This window comes from Geotrypetes seraphini, chromosome 6, assembly GCF_902459505.1.
Source record: "Geotrypetes seraphini chromosome 6, aGeoSer1.1, whole genome shotgun sequence".
Classification (NCBI taxonomy): Eukaryota; Metazoa; Chordata; class Amphibia; order Gymnophiona; family Dermophiidae; genus Geotrypetes; species Geotrypetes seraphini.
The window spans coordinates 44,293,311-44,306,266 of record NC_047089.1 but is presented as its reverse complement, the minus strand read 5'-3'; the positions used below and the strand labels follow the sequence as shown (position 1 = coordinate 44,306,266).

The 12,956-nt window shown below is 40.8% G+C and overlaps 1 protein-coding gene across 2 annotated transcripts in view; it reads right to left on the bottom strand.

The window, feature by feature from the left end:
* TNFRSF19 (TNF receptor superfamily member 19) overlaps nt 1–10,133 on the bottom strand; it is a 74,796-nt gene extending 64,663 nt beyond the window's left edge. For both annotated transcript variants that reach the window (XM_033947417.1, XM_033947419.1), the window contains exon 1: nt 10,005–10,133. The gene's annotated coding sequence lies outside the window, so the exon portion shown is untranslated. The remainder of the gene's footprint in view (nt 1–10,004) is intronic.
* Nucleotides 10,134–12,956: the final 2,823 nt, after the last annotated feature.

Genomic DNA, 12,956 nt, shown 5'->3' with positions numbered 1-12,956 from the left:
ATGCTGAACCCTGCACAATGATGTGCAATGAAGTATGAAGAACCAGGTTATCCTAATAACAGCAACATAAACTCCCTTCACTGCCAGGGAGAGAACATATAAACTGGAAAATAAAAAACACATTCTATAACATATATAACTAACCTGCCTGCCCTATCAAACCAGTAATACCAAGCTCATTATAAGGATTCTAAAGCAAAGAACAAGCTATCAGCTTGATGGCCTCCATCATCCCACTTTGAAACTTGGTATGGATACATATAATTACTTGTATCTGGATTTTTTCCTGCAGATAGAAAAAAAAAACTCTTCTAGCAAAAATACGAGAGGCCGCCGAAAAGTTCCCAGCCCAGCCAACAAAGTTGGGGCAGTCTCTATCCAGGGCTATACCCTTAGGACTTGATTTTCTTTTGGATGCCGACACTGGCAGCCGCCTATCGTGCGTCAATCATGCATTGGCATCTAAAGAATTGTGTCTACAGTCCCGGACAGACGCCCAAAATGTAGGCCAGCATTTTGCAGGCCTACATTTAAGGTGTCTGTCTTGCATTTACATAGATGCGTAGTGACACTTAAGCCCGCCCAAGGCCACTTCTGGGCAAAGCCAAGCCCTGCCTTGGGCATGCTTAACCGGCGCTACACATCTACATGTGTAGACATGCTGCATGTCTCCGTAGATGCTCTCTGTAGGCCTACAATGTGAGCATCTTGCCTCGGAGAGTTTTTAAAAACATGTGTCTCGATTGGCTGCTAGATAGCGGTAGGATGCCTACCACCTCCTGTCATCAGAACATACATTTTCGAGAATCAAGCCCTTAATCCAGTGATTTTCCACTTTTTTTGTTTCATCAGAAAAAAACATAATGAGAAAGTGGAAAATCGCAGGACTAGCTGTATAGCCCTCAATGGAAACTGCCCCAACTTTGTTGGTTGGGCTGATAACTTTTCAGTGGCCCCTTGTACGTCATACGTCTTTCTCTTCAATGGGCTGGATTCTGTAAATGGTGCTCAAAATTTACACTTAAAAAAACGACCAAACAAAAAAAAATGACACTGAATAATACAATGGGTATTTTAGTAAGTTTTTTTCTTTTCTCCTTGTCTTCCTCGTGTAAGGGAACTGCTTGCCAGCAACTTCTCAAAATCCTGCACTGTGTATGTGTTTGCCTTCTTGCCACTGCCATTGCATGGAGCCAAGCTAGTCTCTTCTTTTCCTTGAAACAATGAGGTTGCATTTGTTGTCATCTTCTCTCAGCTCGCATCTCTCTCTGTTTTCATCACTGGTTTTTGTCTCAAATATCTTTTATTATTATTTTCATGTGTCTAAGTGTTCACATGGGGTTTGATAGCATTTGACTTATCATTCAGGGGATGTGGATTTAAAGTGAAAGGCACTGAAAGGGATTAGGGCTTCATATACTTCTTGAAAAAGGTGTATTAAGCAGTTTTACAATCAGATACTCAAGTCCTGGTAGGCTCACAGAGTACTTTGTACTGGGGTCACAGCTAGCACGATATTAGGATTGACTGCTAGCACTTAGGCTCTGACACGTTTTTACAAAGAATAGTTAAAACTCTGGAACTCATTATCAGAGGATGGAGTAACAGCAGTTAGAGTAGCTGGGTTCAAAAAAGGTTTGGACAAGTTCCTGGAGGAAAAGTCCATAATCTGCTATTGAGATAGATATGAAGGAAGCCACTGCTTGCCCTGGGATCGGTAGCATGGAATGTTACTACTGTTTGGGTTTCTGCCAGGTACTTATGACCTGGATTAGCCACTGCTGAAGATAGGATACTGGCCTAAATGGACCATTTACCTAATCCAGTATGGCTATTCTTATGTTCTTATATAAGAAGAAGTTAAATCAAAATATGCCACCAGTTCTCGCGGCTCTCATGGCAGCCTATCAAGGAGCGGTGCAGGGCTGGCCAGGAGCACAACAAGCTTGCTCCTGCATGCTGGCCCAGGTGCGCCACTGGCTACTAGCTTCACAGTCGGCAGGAGGGATACACTGCTGGACCACCATGGAACATGTACACGAGGGAGGGAAAGAGGGAGGGTGTCGGCCGGGGCAGGAGATGGGAGGGATCCCTCCTGTCCCGGCCTAAGGCAGGCCTGCAGGAAGTCCGGGAGGATTTCAAGTAGTCACTGGGGGATGATCTGAATATAGGATGAGACCCCCATTGTTGGGCCATTTTTTTGGCCCAAAAATCTCATCCTATATTTGAGTATATACGATATTTTTCCAGAGTGCAATAGCATGAAATATTTTTGATACAGCACTACAGTGGCTTGGCATAAATACAGCTCTTATAACTAGGGCTGAAATGAAGCCAGTGATATAAATATTTTAAACACAACCCAGAGTATGTTTAATTCTAGAATGACATAAGAGGATTAAAAACAAATGTCAGTCCCCAAACATAAATGACAAGATAATCCTTATAACACAAGTGAGCCATTAGGATACAATTTATTTTCTTCCTGTCTACTTCATATGCTTTATGATACCCTGACTGATTTCTATAATATTTTCTTGTTTGCTATATGATATTGCACTCCTATTGTACATATTTGAAGCAGAATTCAGAAATATTTTGCTAATTTACCTAAAATATATTTGTGCTGCCCCAAAATAAAATCCATATACGTTAATCATTACAGAGCTCAGATCCTATCAACAGGTTCTAAATCTGATGGAAATCTCACAATTCCAAAATTAGGACTTCCAAATTTATATCACCCAGTATCAAGCAATCAAAATCAGAATATTTTTAACTTGAAATAAAACAAACAGGACTTTCTCAAAGCCTAAACATGTTGTACATTACAAAATGTTTGCATTACATGTGATGCCAGACTAATGAAAATTTCCCTTCTATTGACTGGTTTTAGCCCTGAAGATTATATCTCATTCAAATTATTCATACCCATCACAACTTTCATTGAAAACCTGTGAACATCTGGATCCTCAGCTTCACAGCATTCAGGCAAGATTAATGGCTGAAAAATGCATTCAGATCTTTTCTTCAGGCCTGCATAGGGCTGCCTGTGGCTTTGCATCATACAAGCATTGATCTTATAGTTTCAATAGTTTTCTGCTTGAAATAACCCTTACAATACATCACAGAAGTGATCATGTGCCTCAAAGGCTGTAATATCAATGATTCCACTTTAAGTAGTGCCATAACTCTCTCCTCTGTGATGAAGAAAACTTAAAAAAATAAAATAAAATAACCCTTAAGAACTAACAATATCATCAATTCTGATATATAACATCTAAATAGAAGATAAAGATTAGCACATACTAATTAACAGTATGGATGTACCCTGAAAGAAAATCTAGCAAGAACTGTACAAGGGGGTACGAAGCCACCTGCAAATTAATGGATATTTTAACCCCCATTGAGACCAAACCAATTTCATCGCAGAAACTTACTAATCCTTGGTATACCACAGACCTAGCCCTCTACAAAAGACAACTCAGAGCTTTAGAAAGACGGTGGAGACGGAAGAAAACTCCTTCCAACTTGAAAATATTCAAAGATCAAGCAATTTTTTTACAAATCCAAAATAATCCAAGCAAAACCAAATTACACAAAGAAAATTGAAGGTGCAAAAAAACTCTTCAGCCCTATATGCAATATTGAAATCTATAAACCCCCAACCCATAATGTGTAGTACTTCACAACTGGATCTACCTACACTCAGGAACTAGGTTATTAACATCCAACAAGGCTTGTCTAAAATAGCATCACAACCTCTAGACACTAGTTCTCCCAGCTCCATCCTCCCTAGGTTCAATCTTCCCATTTTAAAGGAAATCAAACGTCATATTCAGAACATTAATACCAAGGGCTCACAGAGCGAACCGATTCCTCCATCTATTTTTAAATGTTTCTTTCCCATTTTCGGCACTTTCATTCATATTTTGGTAACAGAGAGTCTGCAACAAAGTAGCCTCCCCAACTCGTGGAAAGTTTCTATTATCAGGCCAATTATCAAAAATCATTAAAAACAGCTCACAGGGCAAATCAAACTACAGGCCCATAGCCAATATTCCATTTTTGACTAAATTAACAGAAAAAATAGTTTTCTTCCAAATTTCTGAATTTATTCAAAAAACTAACATTCTACATCCTAACCAGACAGGCTTCAGACAATACCACTCAACGGAGCACTCATTAATAGGCATTGACAACAGTCATTCACTATCATTTGGATCATCACAAATCCGTCCTTTTAGTATCATTTGACACTAGAGATCCGTCCTTTTAATATCATTTGACACTAGAGATCACGAATGTCTTCTTGGACAACTTGAGGCAATCGGGATTACAGATCAAGTGTTGGCATGATTCCGCTCGTACTTCACCGATTGTTCGGCATCCCCCAAGGTTCGATTCTTTCACCTCTCTTATTTAATATCTTTCTTGCCCCTCTGTCAGTCTATAGGTTTCAATGTGTTTGCCTATGCAGACGACATACAACTTCTTCATTCTCTCAATCCCAATAACCCCAAAGAAATCCACTCCATTAACGAAAAACTTGGTCAAATTCATCAGTGGCTTGATACTAATAGGTTGGCACTCAATGTCAAGAAAACTTACATAATGATTTTTCCTTGGAAAGATGGAATTCATTTCATCAATCCTATTACTTTAGCTGGTACCACTCTTCAAACTGTTACCTCCATCAAGATACTGGGGGTCATTTTCGATCACATCACAAACGCATCAGCAGTGTAATTAAATCCACATTTTTCAGACTGAGACAAATTCGATCAGTATCTAAATGGTTGGAACCCAAATCCCTTAATATATTAATCTACTCGTTGGTCATTTCAAGAATCGATTACTGCAATGCCTTGTTCATAGGAATTCCTCTGAAAGGAATCCGACATTACAGCTCATTCAAAACACCTCAATTAAACTCTTATGGAAAGCAAAGAAATTTGATCACGTTACCCCACTTCTCGAGAAATCTCACTGGCTGCCAAGAGCTCACCGAATAACTTACGAGATCTGTCTATTAACCTTCAAATCAATTCTCCATAAAACCCCGGCCTTTATCTAGCAAGTTTTAATACCTTATACTTCCGTTCGGTTACTCAGATCTGATAGCCAACACTTGCTGGTAATCCCTTCTCTGTTGTTGCTCCACAACTGTGGAATTCCCTTCTGACTTATGTTAACAACGTTGTCCCCCCGTACTGAGAAATGTACAACATGTTTTTAGATTTGTCCATCGCTTTGTATTACAATTAAGCGATCCATCAAATTTTATTGAAACTTGTATTGTAAAGTTCTCAGCCCAATCAACTTCCTAAATTCTGAGCATTATTTTGCCACTGTAGCTGTAAAGAGTGTTATTTTATTTTGCAAAGTGCCAATTTGCAGAATCATAATGCTATGTTTGACATTGTTTCAGAACACTGATTGAACCATGTCAACAAGAAGTGTGGAATTTTCAAGTGTGGAACTGAGCCATCATGAAGCTCTTACTCCTTCAGAAGCAAACTCCAAAGGCAATCCATGAATGTATAATGCAAACATTGAGTGACAAACGCCCATCATACTCCATAGTGAAGAAGTGATATGCAAACTTTCAGCATGGAGATTTTGAGACAGAAGATACCGCAAGGTCTGAGAGGCCTCAAACAACGTCAACTCCTGATATTGTTGACCATGTCCATGACCTGATTTTGGCAGATCGGCGAATATTGGCTAGAACAATTACTGAGACACTACAGATATCCAGTGAATATGTTGGGTGTATAATCCACGAATAGTATGCAGAGGCATCAGTCAAGTGGGTGCCTAAATGTTTGAATGCTGACATTAAGTGAACACTTCCAAGTTGATAGCATTTTCAGTGAGCTGGTGCCAATTTTTTGGAATGACTAGTTACTGTTGATTAATGACTAGTTATTGTTGATGAAACATCACTATGATCCTGAGACAAAACAACAGTCCATTCAATGGTGGCACTCAGGTTCTCCAAGAACAAGGAAATTAAAGACACAAAAGTCCAACAGGAAAGGTCACAGTCACAGTGTTTTGGGATCAGGAAGGTATTCCAATGACTATCTTCCAAAGGTCAAACAGTTAGTGCAGAATACAACTGTAACTTGATGTTCCGATTAAAGGAGGCATTGAAAGAAAAAAGTTCTCTTTTTGCAAGACAATGCACCAGCTCGCAAGACTGGCAAAATGATGGATGTTTTCACGCAGTAGGAGTTTCAATGCATAGACCATCTACCCTACTCACCAGGTCTTGCTCCATCTGACTATTTTCTGTTTCCAAACCTTAAAAAGAGTTTGAAAAAGTGACAATTTTTGAGCAATTCGGAGGCGATTGCAGCAACTGAGCAGTATTTCAGTAACCAGACATCAGAGTATTTTTTGGAAAGGTTACAGAAACCTCAGACACAATGTGCCAAATGTGTTGAACTTAGGGGTGAATATGTGTAAAAACTTTGTAAGTTTCATGGCTCCATTTTATTCCCTTCTTGGTTGGGCTAACTTTTCAGCACCCCTTCATATATCCAACACAAAGTTTCAGTTAACATTTCAAAAAGATAAAAGACCAGCTCTTTTCTAATCAATGTATAATAATTGAAAAAAGGCCCAATGGACCTGTAACAGTACTGCAAATAAGACCTAGATATGATCTCTGACCTGACTTTTGCTCTTTAATAAGAACCAGGGATAGTGGAGGCAGAATTTAGAGTAACTAGGAGATCAAAAATTCCAGCCATCACTTATCAGAAACACTTATTGGCAATTCCAAAGTATATATCTTCTGATTTTTTTTTTTTTTTTGGGGGGGGGAGTATAATAACCTGGAAGATTTACTCTGCATATCTATCCTGGATTTAAAGTGTGTCAAAGACTTCCCTACATAAGCCTGAATGCTCCACGCTGCTCCCAAAGCTCATAGAGTTCCTATGAGCATCGGGAGCAGCGCGGAGCATTCAGCGCGGCTCCCTGTCCTAATAACCATCGTGGTTTAGTAAAAGGGGGGGGGGCTACATTAATAAGTAATACAGAGTAACTCAGTCAGCCGATGTAACCCAAAGCACTATTCAATGCGACAACAGCCATGGCTGGCATTAGGGAGGTGTAAGCAGGAAGGAAATGCAGTCTGCTGGTGGGCTTTGGGGCCCCCAAGAAAGATTTCTGCCCTCAGCCCTAACATGTTTAACACTGGTCCTGCCAACAGCGGGTTTCCTATTTTTGTCGATAGCTTAAAAACTAATGCCAAAATGCAAGAGCTTAAAAGTTGCCACTAGGAAAATTTGTTCTCTTTTGGTATAAACTGGCATAACACAGATGTCAGCTGCATTTCTAATTCTGCCAACTGGAGCTAATCCATTAATTCTCTGTGCATTATGTACTCTTTGTATATTTGTAGCACATAAAAAGACTACTGTATTGCTTGTTGTTGTTGGGGATTTTTTTGGGGGGAGGGGGGTGCCACATTGTAGAAGCCCTTTGTCAAATATTTGTTCATTGGACCGAGAGATTTTTGTTAATAAAGACATGTTTGGAACATTAACACATCTTCTTAACTTTAACTTGTTTTGCACATGAAGAGTCAGATAGATTATAGGGTTTTCTCCATTTTGTCTTTATAAAAAAATAAAAATCTTTATTAAAAATAAGGTCCTAAGGTTTGATTTTTTTTTAAAGGAAATGTGCTTACTTGTGCCTAACACTTTTTGGGTATGTTTTACAGTATCTGAAGAAATAAAAATGTCTGAAATCTTCATGATGTGTGTTTTCAAAAAAGTGACAACAGATGGATAGTTTTCACATTTTGAACAGCGTTAAATATAACACATAGGGCTCCTTTTAAGAAGGTACGTTAGAGTTTTTAATGCACGCACCGGATTAGTCGAAAAACTACCGCCTGCTCAAGAGGAAGCGGTAGTGGTTAGCGCGTGCGGCATTTTGGCGTGCGCTATTCTGCACGTTAAGGCCCTAAAGCGCCTTCGTAAAAGGAGCCCATAATATTGGATCTAATGCTAACTTTAAATTTTTGTTACTATTTATGGAACAGAGATATTCATGGCACTAGTGGTAAACTAACTCATCCAGTATCCTAGGGGGGAAAAAAGAGGAGAATACATACAATTTGCATGCAAGACTCATATAAAAGAGGACAGAAGAGGCTCACAGAAGAAGTTCCACAGGATTACTTTATTGGAAGCCAAAGGTGAGATATATCTTGACTATATAGGGGGTTTGATGATCTGATGTGGCCATATTTCCACAAAATATGCCTCCCTCAGGAATCCAGAATTCTAATTTTATACAGCCAATAGAAAGAAAACTGTGTGTCCATCAGCAACTGGATATCACACCAAAGGCTTAATAGCCTCTAAACCAGCTTCTAAAAGCCAAGACATATTGGCTTCCAATGATGTAATCTTGTGGAGCTTCTGTGGCCCTGTTATCCTTCCCTGGGTTGTCACCACTCTTTTGCTAGAGTGCAAGACTATGGCATTAATAATAATAATGTTTTAAATATAGCCTCAAGCGAAGAAATTACAAAAGCAACTTATGGATTGTATTAGAGACCAGAGAAACCATAGATCAGGGGTAGGGAACTCCTTGAGAGCCGTATTCCAGTCGGGTTTTCAGGATTTCCACAATGAATATGCATTGAAAGCAGTGCATGCAAATAGATCTCATGTATATTCATTGGGGAAATCCTGAAAACCCGACTGAAATACGGCTCTCGAGGACCGGAGTCCCCTACCCCTGCCATAGATCCTCAGTTGGCTACCCCTATCTTCTCTTCAAGTTCTGGGAGAAGTAGCATACAATGACTATTCTTAGCAGACAAACAGATTCAAATAGAAACATTTGAGTGCTATACCAGAAAAAAAGGTTTACAAGTTTAAGCATAAGCCATGCAGCGTACATCTCTTTATATAATCATTCCTTCAATTTACATACTGAACAAGTGTTTATAAAACAAATGCCTAGATAATACAGTGAAATAAGTTGCACAGGTCCTCTGTGGCGCACTTGGTCAAGTGCCATAAGAGTGAATGAAATTATTAGTGGGGGCAACCTACTTTACCAGTTCAGGAAGAAGCTAATAATAACAGTAATAGTAATACAACAGTAGACTTCAAACTAGAGAATGACACGGTGACAAAATTCAGCACCGTTCCCGTCCCCGCGGATAACCGTGGGAAATAATCCCATGTCATTTTCTAGTGTCTATTTCAACCTCAATCCTTCTACACCAGCATTCTTCAAAGCAAAGCTTGCGGGTCAGTGGTTGTGGCCATTCATACTCTGATTCTTCCCTCTCTCTTTAAAGAATGACATGAAGATGGTTTCCCGCGGTTATCCGCAGGGACAGGAATTTTGTCACCGTGATGAATTTTGTCACCGTGTCATTCTTTACTTCAAACAACAACTAAATTCTATTCTGAGTCTACTACTGTATTATATATTGACTATTAATACTAACAAAATAGCCAGAGGCAATTCATCTGGACAAGGGAGTTCTACAGTATTTGCCACCAGCACTTCCAAGGCACCAGCTTACATATCTAGACAAAACAGACACATTAAATAGCTTCTATTGTACTCTGCCAATCAGCCAACCTCCCCAATAATTCTGCACACACAAGACAAGGATAACTTAGCCTAACAATCGCACAGCCCCCCAGCGAAGAATCCAAATCCGCTACTATGCTTCTGAAAAGCAGCACCGGCTCAGGACCGACCACCACAGCTACCCTAGGGGGGGGGGGAGGTGTTAACACGACACACTTCGGCTACTCTGCAGAAATCGACTGGGGCGGCAAGAAATTAACTAAAACAAAAATCAGCCAGCAACTGCCGCCGCCGCCGGCAGAACAAGAGACTTCGCTTTCCTGCTGCACTTGCAGGTATCGCGTCTTATCGTCCAGCCGAGGCGCGCGCCCTTCCCTTCCTCCCTGCTCGCTCAGTGTCCGGGGACGTTTCCAGGGTTATACCTGCCGACAGGCTCCTCCCTGCGCCTCGACTGCCGAGAAGGAAGCTAGCCCGAGCAGCACCACGATGCGGCGTCGCCGCTCGGCTCCCCAGCAGTGGCAGCCGTCGGCTTCTCAGAGCCCGGTGCTCTCGCATCCCCCCTCCCCCCCGCCCGTAACCAGGACAACGGCGCAGCGACCCTCCCCCTTTCTCCTGCGGCCAGCCCCCCGACCAAACAGTAGCGCGAGCTCGGATCACGTGGTGGGGGAGGGAGAAAAAAAAAAAAAGAGCCACTTCGCGGCTTCTGCTGTCTCCCCGGCGTGAGGCGAGCTGAAGTCGGCGGTAAAAGCAGGGAGGGGGGAGACGAGTGGCTTTTGAAATGGTGTTGAAGTACTGCGTGAGCGCTTCTTACGTTTTCTTAGATGATAAAATGATATAAATGTCAAAATGTACAGCGCTGCGAACTCCTATAAGCGCTATATAAGGGTCTTAGGTCTGAGAGAGGATAAGCAGCGCCAAGCTTAAAGTCCAACTCTTCCTATGGCTGGATCCTTTCGGTTCCCCCTCAGTCACCAACCCGACCTATTTTTAATGCTCAGGAGTGTTTTGAGAAAGCTGGGGAAGTGGTTAACTCAGTGGTCTCAAACTCCAACCCTTTGCAGGGCCACATTTTGGATTTGTTGGTACTTGGAGGGCCTCAGAAAAAAAAATAGTTTATGTCTTATTAAAGAAATGACAATTTTGCATTGGGTAAAAGTCTTTATAGTTTATAAATCTTTCCTTTTGGCTAAGTCTTAATAATATTGTAATTTTATAGCTAAAGAGACATATGATCGAAAAACTGTTTTATTTCACTTTTGTGAATATGATAAACATACCGAGGGCCTCAAAATAGTACCTGGCGGGCCGCATGTGGCCCCTGGGCCGCGTTTGAGACCTCTGGGTTAACTGGATGCTGCCTTGTAGAAGGCGACAGAATAATGAAAAACTGCATGCACAAAAACTTAATTATACTAAAAACCATTACTGAGCCATTATCCTGTCCTAATAATGGCCAGTCCCGGTCACAAATCCCCCTACAGATATCAAAAAGACAGTGTATCTGTTTCTCAAAACTCATTTCTTCTGGTTCTCCCAAATCTAGCTGGCTGATATTTTTTTAATAGACTTCCAGAAATTGTCTAAACGTTTTTTTTTTTTTCAGACCCCACTGTGTTAGTCGCTTTGACAATGTCCTCTGACAACAGATTCCACAGGTTAATTCAGAAATGCCAAATTACCCAGGTCCAGGTTGGAGGTTTTGGACAGTCCTGGATTTCTGACCAACCCATCCTGCTGCATTATGGGACTTGCAGCATTGATTTTCAATGGCTGGGATCAGGCACTTAAAATCCCAGACTGTTTTGGAAATGAAATTTCAAAACCAGGACTGGTGGATATCCTATATGATTTAAATTGTATTTATTCCCAGGCACTGATGTCTAGGTTCATAGCCTGTAGATGGCTATAGCGTCACTATTGGATTGCTAGACCAAGAATACCAAAACATAAAATTAATTAAATGTTTAATTTCTTTTTTTTTTAACTTATGGTCATTGAAAGTGAAAAGGAGCACAACTGAACAGTATGTAAAAATACAGTAAAGTACAAAAGCTATTAATTTCTTTAATTCAATTCATATCCTAAAAACTAACAAAATTTATTTCATCTACATTTAAAATCTACAATAACAAGTAATACAAAGTGCTACTAATGGCAAAATCATACGCTGGGAAAAGCTACAAGTACTATCTAAAGCAGGGATCTCAAAGTCCCTCCTTGAGGGCCGCAATCCAGTCGGATTTCCAGGATTTCCCCAAGAAATATGCATTGAAAGCAGTGCATGCACATATCTCATGCATATTCATTGGGGAAATCCTGAAAACCCGACAGGATTGCGGCCCTCAAGGAGGGACTTTGAGATCCCTGATCTAAAGCTTTTTAAAAAGAGTCCATCAATCAATCTTCAAGGCTCTTAATGGTGCCATTTCAGACCCAATAAAGCTTACTTAACTTGATGATGAATCAATTAAAGTCCCAATATCTCCTTGAGTTGTAATCCGTAGACTTGACCAAGCCAGTTGTTCCTTATATTCAGGATCCAATAAGAAATGCTTAATCAGTTCTGAGGTTCTGTCTTCTTAATCCTTATTGTTTTCCAGGTTTAGTTACTTATATTGTTCAATCAGCATAAGCCTCCAACTCCAGCAGAGTTTCAGTTGAGTCCACCATCAGGGAGGTTGAAGATATAAGTCCTAAGACAATAAGAAGAGTGTTCTAAATACTAAATACTACAACTGGTGCATTTACTATAGTCAAATACATTCCAATAACCATTAATCCTCAGTTCCTAGTTATGAATACCTATCTTACAACTGTTTAAACTATTTAAAATTATAACTTTTACCAATGTGGCCTCTAAGCCCTTTCAGGGATGCTTACTGTTCAGAGAGGATTTGGAGAAGCCAGGTCTCAACAGCTCCAAGAGGACCATCCATAGTAGGATAACCATATTTGTGAAGACCAAAAAAGAGGACACATGATCCTGCCCACACACTACCCACAACTGCACTCATTTCCTTGGTTCCCCTTCCCATCCTCTCTACCTTTTTAGTACGGTACTTCTGTCTCTCCTACTTTCCTCCCCCATGGGTGCTTCTCTCTCCTTCCAATACCTCTCTCTTGTGGGTGCTTCTTTCTCTCTCCTACTAACCTCCCCTCCTGCTGTTTCTGTCTCTTCTTCTCCCCTCCCATGCAGTATTATCCTACTCCATGCTATTTCTCCAGCACTCTCCTTTCCATAAATCTTCTCCAACCATCTCTCCTCCCTCCCTCCCGCTCTCTCCATCCATGCTATCTTTCCAGTCCTCCCACTGTCCATGCTGTTTCTTCAGCCCCCTCCCTTCACATTGTCTTTCCAGCCCTCCCTCCCTCTC